The sequence below is a fragment of the Marmota monax genome, unplaced genomic scaffold (assembly GCF_021218885.2).
Source record: "Marmota monax isolate L192 unplaced genomic scaffold, Marmota_monax_Labrador192_F-V1.1 WCK01_AAM20220418_F8-fsc00061, whole genome shotgun sequence".
In the NCBI taxonomy this organism is placed as follows: Eukaryota; Metazoa; Chordata; class Mammalia; order Rodentia; family Sciuridae; genus Marmota; species Marmota monax.
In genome coordinates, this window is record NW_026695230.1 from 10,496,914 (window position 1) to 10,524,161 (window position 27,248).

The window sequence follows — 27,248 nt, forward strand, 5'->3', positions numbered from 1 at the left end:
TTTTGGGTTAATTTGCCAATGAGAAGATGCATGAAATTGGGGAAGGTAGAAATGATGCGATTATTCTTCTCAGGAGATTGTGATTATCGGACACAGCAGGCTTCCAGAACTTTTCTCCATACCTTCATAGTTGCAGTGGTCAGAGAACTCCATGCTACAGTTCATCAGCAATTTAGTGTTTCTTTGTGCCTTGGATGGTAGCCTTCTAGACAGACCTTTATTCTCTCCACTTTTCCCACATTTATGTAAATTCCTTTTTAAAATACTTACTGGGGGCTTCATTTTCTTGACAGAATCTAGGCTGATCCAGGGCCTTAATATGCTGTATAATGGAGAAGTTCTAAATGTTCTTGCCTGGGAAAATCATATCATATAGGGACCATTTGAGGAAAATTGCTTATGGAAAGCCAGCAACCTATCCAACAGGTAAGAATTAATAACCACCTAATTTTCTATGTCATCCTGCTCTGAAGATGTCTCCTGGGTGGGTCTAATTATCTGAAACACAGGTCAGCTCTGGGACGTGTTCTTCTCTCCTAGCTCTAGTTGAATGTGTCAGTACGTGTATTTGTGCAGATGAGAAGCTCAGCTCTCCATCTCCATGCCTGGTCCTGCTCTGTTTTGAGTCTAGGAAAGAATGCTAGAATGTGATTTAGAACCCCTGACTCTGAATCTTGTCAACCATGTGAACCCGACCAAGTCACTCTCCCTGCTGTGCTTCAGTTTCCTCATCAGTTAATTGGTCAGAGTACTTATTCCAGAGGTGCCTTTCATTCCTAATGTTTTACATGAATCCATTGTTGATAGTTTAATTTCTTGAAAGTGTCCCTGAAGGCTGGGCCTGGGACAAGTTCAGCAAGATCTAAACCAGCCCTGGAAACTGAAAGTTCTTTCCTGGGCCTATGGGAGCTGATTTATGGATAGGGCCTTGTTGGGATGGAACCCAAGGATAGCTAGGGAGGTGAGAATCCACAGGCAGCAGAGAAGCAAACAACTGTGCCCGCTAAGTTAGGCCCAGAGGCAGAGGGAGCTTGGCTGTTCCAGCTGCTGACAGTCAGACAAATGGAGATACACATCTCATGCTTGCCTTGTGGTCCTTTCCTCATTGGAACTACTGCCACCTCTCACAGAGTGATGATTAGGTCAAGAATAAGCCACAGTGTAAATTTATGGTGCCTATAAGCTTCCCATGTTTTGCAGGGAGATTCCTTCACCAAGGCAGTCTCCTCTTTCACTTGTCCTGAGGTCCCACACAAATCTTGATTTCATCAGGATTGCTGTGTTCCCTCAGCTGCTCTTGGGTTCCCTCTGACACATGCCCTTCCCTGGAAGTTTTATTGTTCCCCTCTGCCTCATTTTCTCACACGCTCCTTCCTGGAGAGCTGGGACCCAGCCAGCCTCTTCTTATGGGAAATAGTCTCCATCACCCACAAGAAAGCCCCCTTCTCTCTTCATTATGTCCCCTGTTGTCATTAAAAAGAGAAAGACAATAAAAATCTCTCTTCCTCCTGGTGCTTTTTATAGATTTTCTCATTAAGAGAATTAAGAGCAATCAAAGCCAAATCCATAGCTGCTTCTCTTTAGACAAATCATCTTGAAACTGTTTGCTACTCAAGTCAAATATGATGACTGCTGGCTGCCAAAACTGAGCTCCCAGTTTTGGTAAGTTTCCATTATCTTCTCTGCAGTGCAGCCAGAGGGAAAAGGCACGGCAAGTGGGGGTATTTCAGGCTGACCACTGCTACCCAATAGCCACTCTATTCTGGTGGCTGAGGGGACTCCATCCTTTGCTTCTGGCTGGGTAGGTCCTCAGGAAGACCTCCCACAGATGTGAGTCTAGGTGGAAACTTCTAATTAAATTCTTAGCCAACAAGCCAGAATTTCTCAGGCAAGTGGCAGGAATTGCATAATATAATGCAACTGGCACACTGTAGGTTTCTAGTATACCAAATAATAGCTTCTGGTGACTGTAAGACTTTCTATTCTGCCAGAGCATGCAATGATCTGAGAGTCAGGAAAACTAGGATTCTCTTCTCTTTCCTGTACAATTCTGGGGAAGTTATTTTCCATTTCTAAATTTTAGTTTCCTCATCTGTAAAAACCTATGATTGGTCTATATCTGAATTTCTTCAAGAAGATTCCAGGGAAACAGTACCATAGATTTTGTGGCAAAATGTTTGAAAACCTTATATGTAACGATGCCCCTTAGAGAGTGACAATGTTGATGTGCCTTAGAACACTCCAAAAAGTCCCACAGAAGACAACTGTTTATCTTAACATTGTGTTCCTGAGATATATTTGAGCATAGAAGTCATTTTCTCCAGTACATGCCTTCATTACCCAAGAAACCAGTGCCCCTCAGCACACGGTCTAGGGTGAAGGGCTCTAGATAATCTGTGTCATGTTTATGGTTCCTCAGTCCCAGGACATTCTGCACACGTTTAACTAGTAGGAAAATCACCAACAAAGAGCTTTATTGTCAAATATGAATCATTGTGTGTGGGGGTATGGTGGAAATGTTGTTTTCTTCTTTGAAACATGTCACACGGGTTGTTAATTAATAGTTATCCTATAGAAAACCAGAATTAATTCTTCTTCTCTGTTTTGGTGGCCCTTAAAGACGTACAAATATTGTGCCTCAATAAAAATATAAAAGATAAAAAAGAACTTCAATGTCATTTACACGAGCAGGAGCCACACTGCTGGCTTTGATTAGCTGGCTCTGCAAACACTCCTTTCTCTGCCTAAAACAGTCCACATTTTGACTGGCCAACTCAACCTTCTCATCTCGGCTCAGTGGTACTTCCTTGGAGCTGCCTTCTTTATCCCTCAGGTCTGGGTTAGTGGCCATTGTATGTCCTTTACTTTCCAAATCATGTCTACATTGGAATAAGAACTTCCCGAAGGCCAATGCATGCATGTGGAGTTCTCTATTCTAACTGAAGTGCTAGGAGGGTGTTTGGGATCTGGCAGGGTCAAGTTATAGAATGATTTGGAAATTGTACCTTTAATTGGAACTGGAGAGCAGCGATTAGCTCTTATAAGAAAAAACATATATATTTTTTTCTCTTGTTCCAATGAGGATGTTACAAATGGAGAGACATCTGAGTTGTTCAAGATAGACTGACTGCTTCTGTTAGGACAGAGCTTCCTACTTGTTCACCAGAAACATAAAGGAGGCTGTCATCAATTGGAATTTCGTGTTAAATGATTTTGACATTCCCTGCTAATTGTAAGAATCTAGAATTTAATTCTTTCTTAATTAGCATTCTATGTAATTTATATTTCCCTATCAAATAGAGCCTCTTTTATCATATATCTGGTTTTTGAGAAGTATAACTAAATTTAAACAATAATTAATTTACTAGCAATCTCATTACATTAATAGTAGCCATCTAATGCATTAATGAAAATGTTGCTATGTGCTGTAGTCAAGGAACAATTAAGCTATATTATATAGCTCCCAACAATGATAGAAATTATGATTTTAAAAATATGTTTATGACATAATATTAATAGAAAATATGTAGATTTAAATAAGCATTATATAAATTGTGTGAATGCAACTTGGTTACAAGCAGGAAAAAAAAATATGAGAAGGAAATACACACAAATGCAAATTATTGGGGTAAGAAAGTTGGGACCAGGGTAAAGTTCATCTGTTTATAAATTTGCTTCTGCAAAATTTTTCTCCAATTTTTTATTTTTATTTTTTGTGTGTGTGCTGGGAATTGAATCAGGGCCCGGATACTTTACTGATGATCCACATTTCCAGTCCTTTTTATTTTTTATTTTGAGACAGGGTCTCCTTAAGTTGCTTAGGGCCTCACTAAATTGCTGACTGCTGGCTTTGAACTTGAGATCCTCCTGCCTCAGCCTCCTGGGTTGCTGGAATTTCAGGCATGCACCACTCCAGCCTGGCTTTTAATGTGCTTGTCTTAATTATACAAATTTGAAAGAAAAAAGTAAGACTGGAAACAGCAGAAACACTATTTTGCCAACATTATTGACATTAATGTTCTGCAAAACATTATTTTGACTTTTTTTCTAGTGGAGTTTTTGGGCCCTTGTTCAAAGATGACTGGACTATAAGGATAATTCAGGCCTTATTCTCTTTCCCAGATGTTTTATAGGATACTTCATAACAAGACAGAATGAAAACAATCAACCCCAACTCAAATATTCCACTAGTTATTGAGAACCCCCAAAGCCCCTAAGATGGGAACTGGACTGAGATTAAAAAGCTGAGAAACTTGGCCTTCATCTGTCCCCATTTTTGGCTTAAGTTTTTCATTTGGAGGATGGAGGAAGGATGCCTACTCCAGATCAACAACCTTTTCTCTTTGTCTTAAGATAAATCTCCAAAGCTATTACCGATAGAAAGGGAAAAAAAGTTTTGTTTGGCTTTTTGTTGCTCTGGACATAAACAACAGTCCAGGATCCTAGGCCTTGTGGGTGCACAGGATTTAATCTCCTCCAGCTTTTCTTCTGATAAACATCCTTTCAGCTGTCCTGGCCCCAAACATTTTTCCTTTGTGAGACTAGATGTGCGGCTTTCTGCAGAGGCCTGAAGCTTTGCTCTCAATGGATCCAATCACTGATTCTGACCCTTCATGCCTGGACAATCTCAGCTCATTCAAGCCTGAGATATTTGCCAAGACAGTCCCTGACTTGATGGTTAAATATAATTTGATGGAACAGAGAGGCCTGCTAAAGTAGCAAGAGCATGACTTTGGGGAGTCAGAACAATTGAAGTTTGAATCCCAGTCCCTCTGCTTACAAGCAGTGTGACTTTGGTTAGACAAATGACTTAACTTCCAGAAACCCTCACTTCTCCATCTGATAAAATGGCACAATCATTCCTACATGAAGGCTATTTTGTGGCTTGAAAAATACCTATAGTATCAGATACAAAGTGCCTGATAGAGTAAGCCTGAGTTCCCATTCCTCTGCTAGCTAGTGTCACATGCTGAAGTGTCGAAATCACATTTTCAAAATTCCACTGCCCTGGACCAAGTCCTAAAAAAACTAACCAGTATAGCAAGGGGTCTGGAACCCAGGTCCTTCGAAGAAGGGCAATTACCACTTGATGGATGCCTGCCATGTGTCAAATTCTGCTTATCACTGAGGACAGACTAGGTGACAAGAGGTGTTTTGCCCTCTTGAGCATATAACCCAGGTGGAAAGACAAACATTGAGTGTAGTAATTTAAGTGTGATTAGTAATGTAAAGGGGAAAGTCCCAGGCACTGTGTGGTTTATAACCACAGAATCAGAACCAGGCAGATTAGGACCAATAGGTAAGAACTAGCTAACAACTAGTATTGTTTCAATACAATAATTCAAAGAAAGGCACATCATAGCATAAAGTTGAGCCATCTGTAAATTGCACAGCATCCAGTTGAGAGGACGTACAAGGACTGAAGTTTAGGCCTCACTTTGTTTCTTAGACTATGTACCTTGGAGCAGCATCTTCCTAAAGGTAACACCATTTTCTAATTTTCACAGAAACATTTTATAGTTGGTGTTATGGTTTGGATGTGAGGTATCCCCCAAAGCTCACATGTGAGACAATACAAGAAGGTTCAGAGGAGAAATGATTGGGTTATAAGAGTTTTAGCCCAATCAGTGATTTAATCCCCTGATAGGGATTAACTGAGTGGTAACTGAAGTGGTAGGGTTGTGGCTGGAGAAGATGGGAATTGGGGCATGGTTTTGGGTATAAATTTGTGTCTGGTAAGTGGACATTCTTTCTGCTTCCTGATCACCATGTAAGCTGCTTCCCTGTGCCACACTCTTCTGCCATGATGTTCTGCCTCATCTTGAGCCCCAAGAAGTAAATGGAGCCAGCCTTCTATAGACTAAGACCTCTGAAATCATGAGCCCGCAAATAAACTTTTACTCCTCTACAGTTGTTTTGGTCAGGTCTGTTAGTCACAGCAGTGGAAAAAGCTGACTAAAACAGTCGGTAATGGTCCTGAACGGAGGTTTCCAAATGGTGATCCTGGGTAATATCTGACATACTTTGTTGGCTTATACATTATTTTATAGGTTTTTAGTTTGAATTAGTTGCCAGATTTTAAAATTAAAGAGATTTCACATCAAATGCAGATTACTGGACTCTATGGAAAAAGGGAGAACTGAACTTTGTGAACCCAAAAGAAAATTAGCTAGAGATGAGCAGTGGCTGCTAGCTTTACTTTTTGAAAACTAAAGATGCCCCTATCCTCTCCAATCATTTTATGCAAGTTCTTTCCCTCTCTGGATCCCAGTTACTTGCATGTGCTACTTCTGTCCTTTATATGTCCACAACTGTGAGGAATAGGCCGCCCATTGCCTCAGTGGATTCACTCCCTGGTGCTGGTCAAGCAGCAACTGCAGATTCTCACTCAGAGATGTAAAGGTGGAACCAATTATTCTAGGAAAGAAATGTCCACTGAGCTTTAGGTTTTGCAGATGACTGAAGTTGGACAAATGACTTTTGCATGAGTCAGTATATAGGAGGGCTGAAAGTATATGGATCAAAATAAGAGTTGTTTATTATGTTTGTTCACATGAATATGCCAAACATCTGAATCTATTAAGAAAACCCTCAGCAAATTCCTGATGTGGAAACACTACTATATTTTGTGATATGGAGCAATTACAAATTTGGTTTATTTTGGCTTTGTCATCCAACCTACTAAATAATAGAATGATCAACTAACTGAACTATTATGGGCTGAATTGTGTCCCCCTAAATTTATATGTTGCAGCCAAGCACAGTGGTACAATCCTGTAATCCCAGAGGCTCAGGAGGCTGAGGCAGGAAGATCACGAGTTCAAAGATCCCAAAGCAACTCAGTGAGACACTATCTCAAAATAAAATATACAGAGGACTGGGGATGTGGCTTAGTGTTAAGCACCCCTGGGTTCATTTCCTGGTACCAAATACATAAGTAAGTAAATAAATAAATAATAAAATTTATGTGTTGAAATCCTAACACTCAGAACTTCAGAATGTGACTATATTTGGATATAGGGCCTTTAAAGAGGAAATTATTAAAAAGAGGTCTTGGGATGGATCCCAATCCAATATTACTGGTGTCTTTATAAGAATGAGATTAGAATATAGACACACAGACTGAGGGGCAACTTCTGGTGTAAAGAAGCTCTTTATACTTAGGGCTCTTCCCCTTCCTCATTCAGGAAGACAGTCATCTCCAAGTCAAGGAGAGAGACTCAAAGAAACCCAATCTGCCAGCACCTTAACTTTGAACTTCTAGTCTCCAGAACTATGAGAAAATAAATTCTGTCATTAAGATAACGAGTCCGTGATTATCTTGCTATGGCAGACATAGCAAATTAGTCTACTAATTTATTAAATAAGTAAATAAATAGATAATACAATTCCTATTTCCTGCCCTAAAAAGGCTCATGAAATTGGAGGGAAAGCTTGACTCATGAACATTTCCACCAGTCCCCAGAGTGATTTCCCAAAGTTAAAACTAGATCACATAGCTCCACTGTGGCTTCTCCTTGAATTGGAATAAAATCTAAGCTCTGCCCTGTGAAAGTCCTGGTGTGATTCAGCCCTTGCCTAATGGCCCACCTTGGTTTGTGCTATGTCCTCCTGGCTCGTGCCACCCTACTAATCCTCTGCAAGACAGATACCAACTTTTTTCCAAACACCAAGGTTTCAGTGGGTTCTGCTTTTTCTACTTAGGGCTCTTCCCCTTCCTCATTCAAACAATCTCATCCTCATTCTCAGCTGGGCCTGGAGGAAGGAGACTTCAAGGAGAAAGGGAAGCAACTTCCATTTCCTAAGCTATACCATGCATATGTTATCTGGATGTAAAGTGTTCTGAGGTGGAGAATATTAAGCCCACTTAACAGATAGGGAAGCTGAGGTTCAGAGAATCAGAAAGCTTAAGTAAGAAGAAGGGATGGGATTGCAACCTAAGTCTCACAGACTGGAGACCCCTTCCTCATCCTGTCATTGTCACCTGCTGCTCAGAGTGCCTGGTCACCTGCTGGAGGGAGCATGTAAGGGTCTTGCTGGCCTATTTCAGAGATCTTGCAGCTTTGGAGTCTTTCCTGGGGATTAAAAAGCTCTCAGGCTTTTTTGTTATTTGCAATTAGCCATTAAAATCCCTATCCTCTGCTCTTGTCTAACTTAAAAAATATCTGTTCTTTTTTTTTTTAAGAGAGAGAGAGAGAGAGAATTTTTTTAATATTTATTTTTAGTTCTCGGCAGACACAACATCTCTGTTTTTGTATGTGGTGCTGAGGATAGAACCCAGGCTGCACGCATGCCAGGCTAGCACACTACCGCTTAAGCCACATCCCCAGCCCAATATCTGTTCTTTTATTTAACTTGGGCATCTTCAGATGAGCTTTTGTCTGCAGCTAGGCTGAGAGGAAGGAAGGCCGAGCAGAGGACATAAGAAAATAAAAGCAGAGGAGAAGGTAAGTAAGCAGTACACAAAGCTGAGGGCACCAGGAGAGCAGAGAGTTGGCGGGATGTGAAGAATGAGGAGCTGGAGCCGGTGGAGTCACTCCCCAAGTTCACTTATGGGGCAACACCTGTCACTTTGTCACACTGAACTGCGGGTGGAGAAGGAGAACAGGAGTAATGAGTGTTATGAGGGGTGCTTGCAGAAAACCGAGAGTTTAGAAAGTTTTACAGTATCTAAAAGGTGAGAGGAGTTGGAATTATTATTATCAGTAATAGTAGTATTTTGAAAAAATATTCAGGATAAGGAAGAACCCAGACTCAGCCCTACTGAACAGAGAGAAAGCTCAAGAATTTTACTGGGTTGTGGAGTGACTGTGACCTAAGAGGGGACTCAGTACACAGAGCCCATGGGCATGGAAATTAAGCTTTATCCTAGCCAGGGTCAGTGTCCAAGGAGGGCCCAGCTGATGCACAGAGTTGTACTTTCTAAGCCTTTAGTGATGATCAATGTCTAAAAGACAAGGGAGGAGCTGAAGTTGTGGCTCAGCGGTAGAGTATTCGCCTGGCATGTGCAAGGCCCTGAGTTCGTTCCTCAGCACCACGTAAAAATAAACAAACAAATTAATTAATTAATAAAATAAGGATGTTGTGTTCAACTACAACTAAAAAATAAATATTTAAAAAAAAAGACAAAAGAATTGAGGTCTGAAGTAGGGATCCTGTGATGAGCCAGGACCAGTGATTCTGTCCTCTCTCCCAAGCAGAAGGGTCAGGAAGAGCTAGACTAGTACTGGGCCATGGCCAAATAAACTAGGGTTAAGGTAGACTTGGGTGACTGGTGGACTGGATGGAAAGTCAAGGCCAAAGCCAAGTTCAATGGATAAGGCAGTGTGGGGTGTGCCATGCTCAGTGAAGTACTGACTGCTTCTGCTGCTGAGAGTGCTCTTGGCAGAGGGGCCTTCAGTGGTTTCCTTCAGGGATTGCCTCAGCTTCAGAGGTCCACTTGGCCAAGGTTATACCTGTCCATGGACCCCACATTAAATGATTTATCAGTGTAGACGGGGTGATCGCCTGGTCATCCCAGTCCTACCAGGTCACTGTAAAGAGCCCTTTTGTCTCCACAGCTCCCAAGATTTGGCCAAGGCTGCCTTGGGTCTGCATCACAGCTAAACTTTTCATTTTGCCACTTCTCCTTTTTTCCCTTCCTTTTCACAGGTATTGACCCCAAGGATACTCTTTTTTAAAAATTTTTTCGTCAATTTTATATTTTTTAAGTTATTGATAGATCTTTATTTACTTGTTTATATGTGGTTCTGAGAATGGAACCCAGTGCCTCACACATGCTAGGCAAGTGCTCTACCATTGAGCCACAACTCCAGCCCCAAAGGATACTCTTTAATAAGTATTCTGTGTGCTAGACTGTCTAAGCCTGCTTCCTTGGGGACTCACTGAGCAGAGACTTAAAGATACCTGGCACAAGTGTTCCAGGCCTAGGGAACAGCCAATGTTAAGGTCACAAAGTAGGAATATGCCAGGAACAATCTAGAAAGGAGGCCAGTGTGACAGAGAAGAGGGGGAACCAGGGGGAAGATCACCCAAGAGAATGATCAGAAAGGTGAAGCGATGATTTGAATGTGATGATTTGAACAATTTGAATTGTTCCCTTTAAACCTCATGTTGGAATTTCATTCCCATTGTGAAGTATTAAGAGGAGTAAAACTTAATCTGACTATAGTGTTTAGAGGTAGGGCATTTGAGAAATAAATGAGGATAGAGAGGGTCGTTAGGGTGGAACCCCCAAGATTGAATACTGGTTGTTGGCTTCATAAGTAGCAGAAGAGACCAGAGCATATGGATACATATGCTGTCCCTCTCTTGCCACGGGGTGTCCTACACCACTTTGGGACTCTGCCAACGTGGTCAGTGGATGCATCCCCTCCACCTTGAACCTGTAGAACCATAACAAGTTTTAACTTAACCAGTCTGGTAATGTGTTATTAGCAATAGAAAATGGACTCAGAAGGCTAAAGAAGGCAGAATTGTGTAGATTTTACTGGCCACTGTAAATTCTCTGGATTTTCCTCTGTGTGCTCCAAAGCCCAGGGATGGTCATATAATAAAGACTGGCATGATCTGACGTTTTAGAAGGATCCCTCTGGCTGCTGCATTGAGACAGAGGGGAGGAGCGCTTGAGTGGAGGCACAGCTGTCCATCTTGGATCTACTCCTCCATCAGGAAGGAGAGTCCTGTTCCTTGACTCTGCGTGTGTTTGGACTCTCATAGATTCTGGGCTCTCCTCAGCCCCAGGGCTCTGAGCCAACACAGTTTCTGCAGGGATGGTCTGTTCTGCCCCCTATCTCCTGGAGGTGATCAGAGCCTACCTCTTACAAGATTGTAAGATTGCACGGACTGCCCTTGTCCTCCTTCAGGGACTCAGCTGCTGCCTGTCCTCAGATGCAAATGGATCCTCCACTGGGTGCTCACTGCCTTATCACAGTAGTCTTCATACTAAGCTGAAATTACTGGCTTTTGTGTCTGTTTTCCTAACTGATTCTGCAGAAATAGAAACTTCCTCATTTTTATTTTAATCTCAAGCACCCAGCAGAGCGTCTTACACAACTGGGTTTCATTTTATGCTTGATAAGTGAGCGAACGGATGAATAGAGCCAATGGGTGGACATTACTGGGAATTTTAGTCTGTTAAAAAAAAAAAAAAAAAAAAAAAAAAAACAACATAAATGGTTCTAACAACCAGAGCTGATCAACAATGGAAGAAACTGCTCCTAAGGTGGAAAATTCCCCACTGTTGGGAGGGCCAAGCAGAGCCTGGACACCACTCTGTTGGAGCTGTTGTAGATATTGCAGAGACTTCAATTGCCGGGAACACCATTCATTGATGACCATCTGTGTTAGTTCCATTTTAAGGATGCAGTAAGAATGAAACACTGGACCTGTGTGCCCAGGGAGGAGCTTCTGGCATTAGCAATATCCTGTTTGGGGGTAAGATTAACCTCATCCCTCTTCCTACTGTAGATGCGACCCCTTAGGAAAACTACTAAGGTCAGAGAGATGGAAATTAAAATAATTGTAATAACAATATTATTTTAAGCTGATTAGAGAAAATGCCTTGGATCTCTATCCACTCTGGCTCCCTAATTTTGCCCACTTCCTGAACTGAATGTCTTGACCCGCTTATAGTTGATGGACCATCATAGACTTTCCTGGAAGAAACTTTGAGAAGACAGAAGTTGAAAGGCAAATCTACAGTGCTGATGTCTTTATTTCTCATCCCACCTGCTCTTTGGAGAGCAAGATGCCGGCTGAGAAAGGAATTATACTTTGGAAATAAAAGAGGAATTTGTCCTCTTTAATGAGAAATTGGGGTGGAAGAACAAGGATCAGTGATGTTCTGTCCCAGCAGCATGGACACACCTGGGCTGCACATCAATAGAGCCCTTCTCTGGCCTCTCTGGTCCCTCTCCTGGAGGCCGATGAGCACTGGGAAGGGTTAACAACAGGAGCTGTGGTTCCGTTTGGTGGAGAGTTAGGATCTCACAATTGAAGCTTTTACTTTAAGACACAATAAAAGACACTGACATGCTGCGTAAGCATTGTTCCTGGCTGTAGTTATTCCAATTATTTTTTATGTTTTCTCCTTAAATGAGAAACATATCAGACACTAACTCAAACACGGAGATACCTATTTATGCTTCAGAACAAACAGTTTAAGGGCATTATATACAGATGTCTAAATATTTAGAAAGTGTCTGTTTATGGGAATGAAATGAAAAGTACCTGTTTTCATTTGAAGGATTTTATGTGAAATTTGCATGTAAAAAAAGGCAGCCCCCTGTGACAAAGGGGTGTCAGAGATGAGAAGCATGTACAGGCGTGGAGTGGGGGTGACTGTGGGGTGGGGGCTTCCCTTGGCCTGTCACGGGTCCTGCGATGACCCAGAGTTCAAAGGGCCTGGAATCTTAGGCTGGGTGATGCTTCCCGTTAGGCGGTGGGGATAAATAAATGCCTTGGAGACATCTGGGTGTTTTACTGGCCTAAAATGTGCTTCCGAAATCCCGACTTTATCTTCTTATCCCACACTCATCTTAGCCCCAGAGGAACATTTAAAGAGAAATAGGCTGCTTTAGAAGAGTGTAGCAATAAATGGAGGGATGATTAGACTACTTGGGAGTGCTCAAGGCCCTCCAAAGCTGGGGCACCACAGGAGCTCAAATGGAAGAGTGAGAGACTGTTTAACACACTGTCTGCTAGAGAGACAGGTTTCAGCTCAATTTATGGGAGTAACTAACACGTGAAGATGCTGTGTATGGTTTGGGAAGCAGAGAGGTCTCTGTTGCCTGTGGTGTTCTAAAACAGGAAGGCCTCTTACAGAGGTTTTTGAGTAGATTAGCTGGATTGCAATGTACCTCTGGTTCTTTGGTTCCCAAGATTCTCAAATAGGTTATTCAGAAGAGTCCAGAAGTTGCGCTCCTCTTTCGTGTTTTTTCCTAGGAGGATCCTACCAACTTGCGGCTCCCAGAATTGGGGCTTCTCAGTAGCCCATTGAGTCCACAGGTAACTAGGATCTAAAGTTGTTCTTGAGGTCAGGAGAGGGTAGCCCATGCTATCCTCCCCAGGAATTGCTCTGAAGCCCTCACCAATCCCAGCTCAACAGGTCTACATGTCCTCTGAAGGGGTCTTTCTCTTGCTTTACTCTCCTTTTCAAGATCTGGCATGGAGGGTTCCTGGCAGAATCATTTGCTCAGGGTCTTTTGAGGAAAGAGATCAGAAGCTGGGGAGTGGAATGATGTCTGGTCCTTCTCCCTTCCCTGTCCCATCTTGGAATTTAGTAATGAAGCAAGGTTACTCACCACAGCATTAGAAGGAAATGGGAAAGTGCTGAGTTCCAGCAAAGCTGCCTTGGGCCCCCTCCCCTCAACTGTCACAGTGTGATGGGGTGGGCTAAGGGCGTAGCTGAGTAAGATGCAGGAGTGAAGGTAAAGGTTCTCCTGTTAAAACTGGCAAAGTGCCATTGGTCAGCACTTTCTGATCATATTGGAAAGTTGAGACAAGTTTGGCCCTGGAGACAATATAAAGGTTCAGATTGATATCCAGAGGCTTCTGGCAAGTGCCCTTAGGATGGGCATTCTAGAACTCTCCAGAAGGTGCTTCACAGTGGGCACATCCATCTGTAAGACCTGTACCAGAAGGGACTGGCCAAAATAGAGAGGACAGAAAAACAGTGGGAGGTTGGAAGTTAGGGGTGGCTGATGGAGAAGGATGGATGTGGGAATTGCTAGGATCAGCAAGAGAAGCTTATTGTGTAGAGGGAAGAATAAGAGAGTGAGAAAACTAAGATTTAAGACCAAAATTTTGAATGGCTATGTTCACTCTGCTCTCTCATTCTGTAAAAGGCAGGGTCTGAGGCGAGGCATTTGTCTTTCCATTTATTCAGTTATATTTTTTCAGTTGTTGCTGGCTCATCTTTCTAGGTGGGGCTGCTGCTGGTTCATCTTTCCTTCTCTGAGTTGTTCTTTTTGGTCATGGTAACAGAATGTTAACCAACACAGCACCCAACTATTATTCACTGAGTGAATTGACAATTTATTATTCACTTTAGTTTTGGTTCTTTTTGTGTGTGGTATAAATAAAACAAGCCCTCTCCACAATCTGGAATGAAGCCCCTATTACCCTCTAAGAGAGAGTACTTAATGGTAGACGAGTCACCAAATCCTAATGGATATTTTACACTCCATCATCCATGTCCAAAGCAGCTGGCATCAGGATCAGACCCCAGGTATCAAGTGGGAATCAGGAGAATGTCCGTAACTGGGGAGGGGGCTAGCAAGAACAAGCAGGAAAGCCCGGCTTCCTTAAAGTGGTGACTGGAGAAGTCACCAACTTGAAACTAAATAGTCTAGTCCTGTACCAGGCAGCACTCAGCAAGAAGGCCCAGTTCAACACCTGAGTTCTCTGGAGATGCCTCAGCTAATGGGGAGTGCAGCACAGAAGCCTGGTAGTTAACACCAAGCACCTCCCAGACCAGACCAACAAAGGAGATTCAGGAAAATCTGTGGAATCTTGAACCCAGTCCTGGGGCAATGACTCACAGATGAGGCCAGCAAACAGGGGGAATCAACACTAAGCCCCATTGGACTGGGTTCCAAAGGTGCTTAAGAACTTCCTGCCTTGCTCTGGAACTGGGGCAGAGCCAGGCCCACAGGTGGGAGCAGCATCAGCCCCAGCTGTGTGACCCTCTGACCTCTTTTCCTGTCTGCCAGGGAACTGACCACATATCTGTCAACTGCTGTTTATCAGGAGATTGAATTCAGCTGATATTTCAACTGGGCATGCTTGTCCTCCTACCCAGTTATAGAGCTAAAAGAGACCACCTCTGCCCTGGAAGACGTAAAGGCTTGTGCTGAGCTGGCCTCCTAAATAGCCAAATTGCAGTGCAAAGGGATAAGGGTCTTATAATGGATTTGAATAGGGACTCAAGTGGCACACAGAGGAGTCTGTCATAGAGAGGGCACCTGTTATGATTCAGACCTAAAATGTCACCCAAAAAATCTCATGTGTTATCTGTGCAGCCAAAGTTCTGAAGTGAAATGATTGAATCATATGGGCTGTTATCTCCTCAGTGGATTAATCCATTTGATGGAGTAATAATTTAAATGGACTTACCCAGAGGTGGTGAAAACAATAGGCAGGTGGGGCATGGCTGGGGGAAATAGGCCACTGGGGGTGTGGCCTTGGGGACTATGCCTATTTTTGTTCCCTCCTCACCCCTTCTCTTTCCTGGCTGCTAAGAGCTGAGAGGCCTCCCTCTGCCATGCTCTTCCATCATGATTTTCTGCCTAACATCAGGCCCACAGCAGTAGAATCAGGTGACCACAGACTGAGACCTCTGAAACCATGCACCAGAATAAATCTTTCCTTCTTCAAGTTGTTCTTTTTGATGATGGAACAAAATGTTAATCAACACAGCACCCAACTATTATTCAAGGAGTGAATTAACAATTTATTATTCACTTTAGTTTTGGTTCTTTGTGTGTGTGTGTGTGTGTGTGTGTGGTGTAAATAAAGAGGGGTCTGTAAGGCATCAAAGGGAAACTAAAATTTGATAATTTGATTCTGCTCTTGAATGATGAGTAGGTAAAGAAGTGAATTTCAAACAGAAGAAACTTCGCGAGGAACGTCATGGAAAATTGAATGAACACAGTGGGCTGGGAACAGATTAATTGTTTGGTACAACTAGAAGATGAGGCTAGAGAGGGTAGATCACGTCATATTGAGCAAAGGATCAGGAACACAGGGTCAGTCAGCTTTTGCTGAGTAATAAACAACCATAGGACCTAAACACATGAAAAATAAACATTGCTTTCTATCACATGCATCTGCTGGTGGCAAGGACATCTCTGTAATGAGTGAAGAGCAGACATGACTCACCTGAGGTGGGTTCAAGTTCAGATCTGGACTACACAGACCTATCGTGGTATAGGGGCCCATGCTGTAGTACAGTAGTTATCTGAGGTGTGTGCTTCTCAAGGAGAAGGTGGGAAGCTCTCAGGGGAGCAAGTAGAACCATACAGTGCTCCCCAATCCCTGGGCTCAGGACTGAAACACTGTCACTTCTACCAAAACAGGTCATGTGTCTATGATAGAGGGAGTGAGTGAATAGCTGTTTAACAACTCTCTCACCTGAAATAATACTATGCAATTTGTTTTGATTCTAAAAAAAAAAAAAAAAAAATGGGAGTTGTTGCTGGTTCATCTTTCTTGGTGGGGCAGTTTCATTTTAACTGGCATGTCAGGAATACCTGCCACATGCAAGACGACACTTTATTCATACCTGGATGTGGCTAATATGCCTACTTTGTTTATATATTGAAGTTTTTGAAGGGTAGGGATCGTGATTCATTTATCTCTGTAGCCTTAGCACTGAGCACAGAGTAAATGCTTGAAACACTCATGAATGGGGAATTGACCTCATGATGTCCTCAATGTATGATTAAAATTGAAGGGAAAATGGACATTTCTCTGTTTCCCTGGACAGTTCCAGGTTAAGAGTGGTGTCATAAATGACAAACAGTCACAACATGTTTGGGGTGAGAACAAAAATGCTAAGCAGGGGAAAAAAATAGTAGAAAGCAGATGGTTTAACTCACAGCGGCCATAGTCAAGCGACCACTTGATAATGAGAGTCAAGAAGGACCTGGAATAATGGAACTTCTTTTCTTCTTCCAGGTAACCATCAATTTGAATATATGTGAGTATGTGTGTGTATGTGTGTGTGTATACATACACACACACACACATATATATATATATATTCTGAAATATCTATGTGTATATATATACACCCATTTATATATATATATATGTCTAATTATCATAGCTAACAAATATTGAGTGTCTATTATGTGTCTGATGCATCTTAATATGTTTTATATATTGTTTCATGTAATTGAATCCTCCCTTAGATCACAGTTATTAAAGGCGCACAGCACTGAGAACAATAGTCTATTTCCATTCTACTAAAGTTGCATCTTTTCATGCTAGTTTAGTGGCAAACAAGGACAGAAAAGGCTGAAGCAATGTAAATACAATTGAGTGGTAAGCACAGCTGAAGAAGTCAGTAAAATTGTGCAATCTCGGATGAAAGACTAAGCATATACTGTGAATAGCTTCAGGTCTCAACAAAATCATGATCAGGGCAATGGACAACAAAGAATAAGAATAAAGATGAAAGGGACCAGAATACTGACCCTCTTAGTCACTTTTAGTTCTGAATTCCACACAGGTTCTCAGGCCGGGGAGGGGGTGGGACTTAGGTCCCAGGAGTCCTGCTCGGTTAATTGTTAATTTGGATTTCCAGATCTCTCCAGGGAAGGGGTGTCCATGTTCATTTCTGCTGCCCCAGAGCACAGCACAGTGCGTGGGTAGAGTACAAACCCGATGTACTTCAAAGATCTGAACTTGGGCCTGTCACAGGGTGGAAAGAGACTTGAGAAAATTTGCAGCCTCTCAACCAAGTGTCTGCTTCTTCCTGCTCCTCTCTGGTAGACTGCTCAGGAGTGGAAACACCATCATCCCAGGGAAGCTTAGGGTAAGTACCTGCCCTTTGATTCTGTCTTCAATATCAGAATGTAACTTCTTCTCCAATCCTGTACCTGCCCCTCATATCTGGCCCAATGTCCTGATCTCCAGGAGACAATCAGATGGCAAGAGGCCACTGAGTTAAGGCTAGAGTGTGTGGTCTGCACATGACAGCACAACAGGAGACGAGACCTGAAAGGTGGGCAGAGTCTGCACCACATCTTGGGTGAATTGTGCTATTTCTGACTTTCAGTCACCTCATGTCTGTAACTGGGCCAGAGTCCCTGCATTTCCTAATTCATGGGGTCAGTTTTAGGATTACAGAGAAAGATGTCCACAAGATGCAGGAATGTTTCGCTGAATAAATGTTACACGTAGGTTAGTTAGTTCCCTCTGAGACAAATCTAGACTTGTAAAGGGAGCAGGAAGGCCTCTGAATGGCCTGATAGTCCAGAGATTCTCAAGCTGTTTCCAGGGATTGCTGTGGAACCTGGGAGTTCGCTGCCCTTGGGAGGGGGTGAAAAAGGCTGGATCCCTGACTTGAGCTTCAGTCAGAGCAAAGGCTGTGCTTTGCTTGTGAGTGCTGGAATTCTAGGTATTGATTGAGACCCCCACCCCACAAAATGAGGTGCATATACTCATGGTAAAGTTTGAAAATCACTGAACTAGTTAGTCCAACCCTCCCATTTTGTAGATGAGGAAAATTGAGAGGGGTGAGAAAGGCCAGGAAATGACTCCTGGGGCTCTAATGAGTCAATCAGTGGGCTTTGACAAGGCTGGGTTTCATATTATTGAAGACACATTCTCATGCTCATTTTCTTCTTCAGATCAATCAAGGTGTCCCCCTCCTTCCTTTTAGAGGAGTGAGGCTCCTGCCAACAAGAAAGACAAAGGATCAAAGTAGAAAAACAAATGCTAATGCTCCCAACTCTGCTGCCCACCTACTGGGCCCAAGAGGTTCAAAGCTTCCAGACCAGGAAAGAAAAGCCCAGCCCCCTCCCAGCACCTGGGCTCCTGCTGCTTCTCCAACCCCATCCCCCCATCCTCCAGGTCCTTCTGCCACCTAGCTTTCCAGAGCCATTTTGGTCTCCTAACAGGCTTGGGCCACTGGTCCCCAAAGGCTGTGACCCCTAAGTAGTCCCCTTACCACAGGGACTGTTTGTGTGCTAGGGGTTGTGGGGTTAACTGCAGTGGACTAACTCTTCCATCTGTTCAAAATATGTTTACGAGGTGTAAGCAGAGAAAGGGATTGGAAAGTACACACACTTCAAACTGCTGAAGAATTTTGCGAAGTGTTCTGTGTGCTTTTAGGCAAACCACTCCAGTTTTCTGGGTCTCAGCTTTCCACTTTTAGAAATGAGCAGCTGGAGGAGTTATTTCTAAGGTCCTTATCGGCTGACAAATGTAGCTCCTCCTTGTTCTTTTCTATTCTCTGAAGGCATTCTTTGAAGAGAGTTTTCCCTGGAGGAGAGCGCTTCAAGAGGGGAAAATATGTCAGGTATGTGTTCCCTGTGGCTACTTAGGACAGTTTGGAGCACAAGAAATTGTAAAAGATGGACAGACAGGGCAGAGTCACGCAGAGTCTGCAGTGGGGATTGGGGACTGCATTTGAAGAGTGAAAAGGACCACTATGCAGGGAGCCCCTCAGGGAAGCCACGGAGGCACAATGACCGCTTGATCTGCTGCCCTGTGCCCAGCCACTGGCCACTCAGATGCCATTGCTCTCCAGTGATATTTGAGTAGGGCTGCATCCTAAGATTAAGTAGCAATGAGTGCAAAGTGGAAATTAGTGAGAGGCCACCATCTGTGACTTTTGCTTTTGTAATTCCTGCTTTTAACGTTTCTCTTTTCAGGCTAATAAAAAATGCAAGTGAGTAAGTCACTTTTATGAAATCATTTATAAAAATCTCTTTCAGGCAGGGTTGAGGTACAGTGGGTTCCCACACCAACTGGTGGGACCTCAGTGGTCAGTCCTGTGCAACTCTAGATTGTTCTGTATTTTAAATATCACCTGAACCCCTGGGACTTTTTGCTTGGGGTGCTGGAGCAGAGCAGTGGAAACACAAAAATCCTCGGGAAAACTTCTTTTCACCAAAATTCAAAGAAGACATACTAGGCATCATATCCTTAGACATGGCTACAGTCCCAAAGCCTCATGTCTGCTAGCGTGGTACTGTTAGAAAGGAGCCAGGGTTCCCCAGTATTAACCAATTCTGTAAAGCACTCAGTGAGGAAAAAAAAAAAAAAACGGCTAGAGAACTAACCCAGACCAGATCTAGAATTTCTTAGGCTGGACAACTGCCCCTGCCTATTTCCTTCTGCAGGAACTCGCCTGGGCTCTCATCTACCAAATTGCTTGCAATCCACTAAAGAGAATTCTGCCCTGGTCAAGGCCCCAGAATTCCCTTCTTCACTTCTCTTCTGGGAGAGGGGTTACTTCCTCTTTGAAGTTTTTGTTTTCAGGTCCTTAGACTTGACTTCACTTTAAACAAACAAACAAAAACTTCTTTTGCTATTTGCCCACCAGTTATTGCAGTCTCCATAACACTTTACAGTATTTATCTATTTAAAATGCTGTCTTCCCCAGCCAGACCTGGTTTCCGCCAAAAATGGACCTAGTCCAAGTCATCTTTGCTCTCCTGGTGCCTAAGAGTACCTGGTACATAACAGAACCTTATAAATCCTGTTAAAGGAGAAGTTGAAAGACTCAATAAATAAAAATGAATAAATAAACAAATCCATTCCTAGCCTTCAGCTCCCTGAAGGCATCCCTTAGTTGCCTACCTGGCTCCTCATGGTATTTGTGTTCCAGACCCCTGCTGTAAGTGATAATTCATTAGAATTAGGATCAGCTGGAGTGTCAGAAAACCCGGAAATAGCTGTGGCTTAATCAGGATAGAAGTTTCTCCCTCAGTGACTGTTTGGAAGGAAGAGCCAGGTTTAGGGTGGTGTGTTTCTCTCTTGCTGTACATGACCTCTGCTGCCAAGGTCACTTTATAGCCCAAGATGATTACTCCAGCTCCGGTCATCAAATCTGTATTTTATCTGCAAGAAAGAAGACAAGATGACAAAGAGAACATTACTTCCCTTTAAAAATGCTGCTTAAAATCTCATACTCGATTTGAAGGTAAATGCTATCAATCAATCAGAACTGTGTAGTAGCCACACTTTCCTGCAAAGGGGTTGGGAAATGCAGTGTTTGTTCTCAGTGGTCCCCAAAATGTGGGAGTTGTATGACTATAGGAATATGGTGAGGGAATGTTGACTGGATCAAACCCGTAATTGAGAAAGACTAGATGGTGTCTGGAAAGAAGGAATTCAAGAAAGAAGAGAGTGGAGGCAAGGAGATCCATAGGAGGCCGGTTCACAATTCCAGACAGATGAGAAGCACATGAAACAGGACAGTAGCAGAGGGGACAGGAAGGAGGACACAGGTTAGTAACTCAGTGGGATGAGGGAGGAGAAAGAGTCTAGAATGAGCCCCCTTTCCTGACTGGGGCCCTTGGGAATAAGATTGTACTTGACTGGTTTGGGGAAATCCAGGAAGGCTTCAGTGTCAGAGGTGGAGGTGAATACTGAGAACACTTATTTTTATTTGGGATCCTTGACGAGCTGGGCACCCCCAGAAGGAAACCATAAGGTTCCCCAGAGCAATTTGTGGGAGTGGGCCGTTGGTCCAGTTGGAAGGAGCCAAGTGGAGTAAGAAGTGCATTTGGGGGTGTGGGGTCAGATCCCTATTCCCTGCCTGGTACCTTGGCCACTGACTTATCAGTGGAGTCCTGGTTGTCTTAAGGGTCAACAACCAATTCTTCAAAGAATTTCAAGCAGAAGTCATTTCAAATTCCCCCTAATTAAAAGGGGTAGATCAGTGTGTGCCTGGAGTCCTGCTGCTACTGGAGAAGGGGAAGGCGGGGTGTGGGGGTTTACAGATCCCTTAAGGCAGTATCCTAACTCTATGGGGAGGTGCTGGGGAGTCTAAGGAGGGGCAGCCACGTGCCAGCTGGCTGTGCCAAGTGAAGGAGCCACATGCCTGGGGTTCTGCCATGTGTTTGTTTATTTGGTTTGGCTGATGTAAAACATACACACACAGAAGTACAGCCTCAGGGCCTGTGTGCAGAGCCCTCGTTCAATTCTCAACTAAAATCAGAAACAGTGCAGAAAGAAAGAAGAAAGTTCAAGTAGCAGGATACAATCAGGTAGCCAATTTGTGTGTGTGTGTTTTTCTTCATTCATTTATTTATTCATTCATTCATTTAGCAAATGAATGTCAGGCATTCTGTAAGGCACTAGGCCTAGAAAGTGAATTCAACACAGTCCCCTAGAGGCCCAAAGACAGGGCAGGGGATAGAAGCCTGGAAAGAGGTCATTTCATTACAAAGTGAGCATGCAGGATACAAATCTCTGGTCTGGTCTCTTCCGGTCTTAAAATCATACCAGGGCTCCCAGCATCTCTACCCAGACTTTCAACAGTCTGACAATTGCACCCTTCAAACCCAATGTATGCTCCAAATTCAGGGGAGTTCACAGTCACGCTTGCATTTCCTGCCTCTATACACCCTGTCTCCCTGCTGTTCTTTGCTACTTCCCACTCAGCTTTGAGGGTCCAATGGAACCCTTTGTTGGGGACCATCCTCTGGGTCCTCCCTGCCTTTCCTTCAGCCTTTATTGCTGGTGCTGCTCACCTGCTACTCTCATAGTTCACCTGTACATTTCCCCTGTGACCTGTGAGCAACCTGAGCAGAGAAGGATCTTGTCCACATCTCTATCCTGGCAGTTAATCAATACCTGGCACAGAAACCCTCTTAATAAATGCCTGACTAAATGAACGGACATAATTTAGCAGCACCATGGATAGCCTCGATGTGCTGCAATTAAGATGCTCTGGGACTCTGAACCCAAACTCCACTGTGATACAATTCCTGAGCTCTGTCGCCTCCAACCAGCCCCTTCTCTTCAAGCCTGTTTGCTTGTTTTTTGGCATAAGCGTTAATGTTCTGTAAGTATGCCTTATGCGTAAGCTTCATTGTGAGTGTGTTGATCTTTCCTTCCTTAATGTACATGAAACACTTATTACTGTTATTATTATCATCACAAGAAGAAGACAAGACACTGATCTAATGGGTGAGGGCATAATCTAGTAGGCAGGAGATAGCTGAGTTCAGATTCTTGAGAGAGGCCTCCCATGGTTGTCCTGAAATGCCTGTCACTCTATTCATCCAAGCTCTCCTGACTGTTCCTACTCTGGCATCTCCCCTGAGCACTGACTTGGTGAGCAGCATTGCAGAGAGGTAGAGGAATGGGCTGTGGATTCCGGCTGCATGGTTCAGCTCCCGCTGTGGTTGGACACCTCTGTCCTTCTCAAATCTCTTAGCTGGCTCCTTCTTTCTCTCTCTCTTGGTGGGAGCCATTCTGGATTTTGTTGAGATGCCACACCACAGACATGGGATCTGTTTTCCTGAGGACTTCTCCTCAGATGGAGGCAACAAAGAATATTGCTCTAGGCCCCATACTTTAGAGGGTTCCACTCTGGCCCACCCATGCCACTCCCATTAAATTCCAGGGGGTCAGAGAATGTGTCAACATAGTGTCCCTATCCTCCCCTTGCAGACCATGCAGTGGAAATGTGGACCCACAATTCCCAGCCTCTGTAACCTTGAGTCTGCTTCAAGTGACTGCAGTGACATACTTCCTGAAGGCAGCCCCCTGATCAGCGTGCAGTCCCCAGGCCTATTGTGTGACCAAGGGTGATTATGAAGATTGTGACCAGAGCTTGGTTCCCCCATGTATGCACATAAGATTACTCATGATTTAGGGCTAATTTGTGGGAGAGGCCAGAGGCTGGAGAACAGAGATGGGCTGTATCCTACCCACCCTACCTGATGTGACATAGCATGATGTCCTAGGGCTCTAAATTCTAATGTGGCCTTTCACGTCAAAACAAAAGTGTGTTTGACAAGATAGAAGAGTAGAAACATTCTATTTCTCAGTTTGTTTTCCTATGTGTAACTTCTAAATATTTAGCTTGGTGGTATGTGGGTCTCTGTATTAGTCAGCTTGCTTAGCTTTGGGCTGCTGTAGCAAAATACCTTAGACTGAGTAATATATAAACAACAGAAGTGTGTTGCTCACAGTTGTGGAAGCTGGGGAGTTGATTTGGTTTCTGGTGAGGGCTCTTGTCAACCTGCAGATGGTCACTGTCTAGCTGTGTATATCTTTTCTTATGTGAACACTAATCTCCTTCCTTATGAACTCATGGTCTCCCATGGACCCCACCTCCAAATACCATCAGGGGTATGACTCTCAATTCCTATCCAAATACCATTAGGGCTTCCAGTCTGTCCACAGCAGCTTCTCTTTGTACCCTAGGTTGCTCTAGGGTATACTAATGTTAAGGGTAAGTCTGAGGCGATGAACTCTGAGAGTGTGGAAGGGTAATTAGCGCGCATTGGAGGGCTTCATGGTCAATGAGAAAAGGGAATCAGAGGGAAACAAACACACAAATAACTCTTTCCCTCTCTCCTTTGTGGACTGCACCTGGAAGTGGTTTCTCCTTGCAAATGATCCAGCAGAATTCCACGTGCTGAAGCTCAGCTCTTAAGCAAGCTGCCACAGCTCAGGGAGGTTCAGAAGAGGTGGTGGCCAACTGGTGTGCAGGGCGTGGGGCCTCTCCTCACCTTGCTCCCATTTTAGTTCATCCTTAGCACCGGATGAGCTTCCCCTTAAGGCCCTGGTTTTGCTCCTCTTAAATGTCATTACTTTAATGCTGGCCTTGGGCTCATGCTCTCTAGGGAACTCAGAATGACTCTCAATTCCTATCAATTACTAGCTATGGCTTTAAGGCAGGTTACTTGTCCTCCCTGTGCCTAGGTTTTCTCCTCTGCAAAATGAGGATAAATGATAATAGCTCCCATGTAAAGTTCATGTGAAGACTAAATGTAGCCAGGCACAGTGGCACACGACTCAGTCTCAGTGGCTTAGGAGGCTGAGGCAGGAGGATTGCAAGGTTAAGCCAGCTTCAGCTAGGATTGAGGCACTAAGCAACTCAGTGAGACACTGTCTGCCACAGTCTGGCTGGGCACAAAATAACCCAGCGGCCACGAGGCACTTGTAGGTTCAAAACAGGAACTTCTTTTTTGCCCGAACTCCCGCGAACACCACCCACGCGACCCTTCCAGAAACACCACCAACCGGAAATCCCTCCTCCAGTACTTCCCCAACCAACTCGAACTCTGGGAACTCTGTAGGAATCCCCGTGAGAACTCCAAAGTAGCAGGAGAACTCCAAAGTAGCAGGCCCAGGTGGACCGCAGGGGTCTAATATACAATTGAATACACAGCTTAACATAACCATCATCATCTCAATGGCTTGCTGGCATCACCTCTCAACCACTCCATTCTGGCAAAAATGCCATGCGTCATTCCAACTTGGCTGTGGCTCTCAGCAACTGTCTCCAAATAAAATACAAAATAGGGCTGGGGATGTGCATCAGTGGTCCAGTGCCCCTGAGTTCAATCCCTGGTACTAAATGAAAGAATCCTCCACATAAGACACTTCGCCGGGAGAATTCCAATTTTATTGCAAAAGGCTGTGTGCTTATATAGATCTAAGGAGAGATGGCAGGGCTTAGATAAATGGCAGGCCACCCACCCGTTTATTGGCAAGTTCTTCCAGATATCAGCTCCGGAGCCCAGGAATTAGTTCTTATTGGGGCTAAGGTTCCCCGCCAGCGAGATTTGAAGATTTGAAATTGGCGCCAGCGGGAGAGTTCACACCTGCGGGAACTTTTCAAGCCAGTGAAAAAAAAGGGGAAAGTAGGAAGAGAAGAACGTTAGGCACCATGTTGGGGTTTTTTTCTGGGGTGCGGCTGCCGTTTATACTTTTCCCAGCACTAAATATGTTAATATATGTTAGTTTATTGCCCCCAAATTGTTAGCTTTTATTACTGCTCTTTCTTCAGGGGCACTGCATTAGTCTCCTTGGGCTGCCATAACAAAATATCACAGATTGAGTGGCTCAAACAACAGAAATTTATTTTCTCATAATTATGGAGACCAGAAGTCCAAGTTCAAGTTGTCAGTAGGTTTGGTGTCTTCTGAGTTTTCCCCTTGCCTACAGATGGCTGTCTTCTTGCTGTGCCCTCACACGGTCATTTTTCTGTGTGTGCTCATCCTTGGTGTCTCTTTTGTGTCCAGATTTTCTCTTATAACGACACCTGTCAGAGTGGAATAGAGCCCACCTTGATAACCTTGTTTTAACTTAATCACCCCCGCAAGGGTCCTGTCTCCCAACATAGTCACATTCTGAATTATTCTATGTCAGGGCTTCAACAGAAGAATTTTGGAAAAACACAATTTGGCCCTCTCAAGACCTACCTCTATGATGGGTGATCAACTTGTTCAGATTTGTCTGGCATTTTCTTGGCTTCAGAACAGAGAGTCCTGGACCCCAGGAAATCCTCTAGTCATGGGCAAGCCGGGAAGATTGCTCACCCTAATTCTTCCAGAAGCCTGCCCGAGCCACAATATGTAAGGACAAGAAGGACTAAATGAACCCAGCAAAGAAGGTCCTCAACTTGGAATAGTTCAACTTAAGGAGTTTTTGACTTTATGATGGCACGGAAGAAATACACATTCAGTAGACATTGTACTCCACATTTTGCCCTTTGATCTTTTCCCTGGTTAGCAGTATGCGTGATACTGTGTTACAATACTGGGTAGGGGAGCAAGCAACAGCTCCCAGTCAGCCCTGTGACCATGAGGGAAACAGCTAATACTTGTTGCTAAGCTGTGATGCTTGGTGCGAGGTGTTTAAAATGCATTTTGACTTACGATATTTTTAACTTACAGTAAGTTTATTTGGACAAAACCCCATGGTAAGTCAAGGACATCTGTATGTATTTAGAACTCCATAATTCCTTGTGAACTTTGACATCTATTAAACTGTCTGTGTCCTCATTTCAGCCTTATGAGGTGGTATAGAAAATAATATTACAGTTACAAAAATGGGAAACAAGTGCAGAAAGATTCATCTTTGCTTGGTGACCCACCCTGTTCATCTTTTTCCTGGTTCTAGATGTTTCCTAGACCAGTATGAGGCAACCGTAGTGTAAGCTTCAATCCATGCCGTACAAGGGCCCAGGCAAAAGGTAAGCAACCAGGATGTATCAAGGAGCCCTAATATTTCTCTATATTGATGTGAATTAAAGAAATTAAACAGTGATCATGCCTGCTCTACCTGGGTGGGGGTGATGGGTAGGCCACAGGCTGGGCCTGAGCACATGCCTCTGGCTGGAAAACAGGCAGGGCAGGAGGGAAGCAGAGAGAGATGCAGGATGTGTTTGATGATCTGCTCTGAAAGGCAAGGAGGGAAGTCATTGATTACTGAGCTTTGTTTGATCTGCTCAAGGATCAAAGGGACAAACACTATTTGCAAAGATGAAAGTTGACCTGAAAACCCTGTGTCCCCACCTGCTGGGATGCCAGGCTTCCCTGTGCCCATGGGTCAGGGTGGAGGACTCTCAGAGGAACCAGGGGCAAGACTGTAAGCCCATCACTTCTTTAACCTGACCTCTGAACTCTCTCCTGACAATTGCCTTTAAGAAGAGGTTTCTCTCATCCCTTGGGCCCTCTCTGTTTGGGGAACTCAAGGTTATAAGGAGACCTGGGGGCCAAGCATTGCCTCTGGCCTTTAAAGAACATGGATAAATCATCAGATAA

General features: G+C 43.8%; 1 long non-coding RNA gene across 1 annotated transcript; it reads left to right on the forward strand.

The window, feature by feature from the left end:
• On the forward strand, positions 1 to 27,248 carry LOC124088361 (uncharacterized). Its single transcript, XR_006850344.2, has 4 exons — positions 1 to 426; positions 17,312 to 17,542; positions 18,971 to 19,030; positions 26,605 to 27,248. It is a non-coding gene; the product is annotated as an uncharacterized LOC124088361 (long non-coding RNA).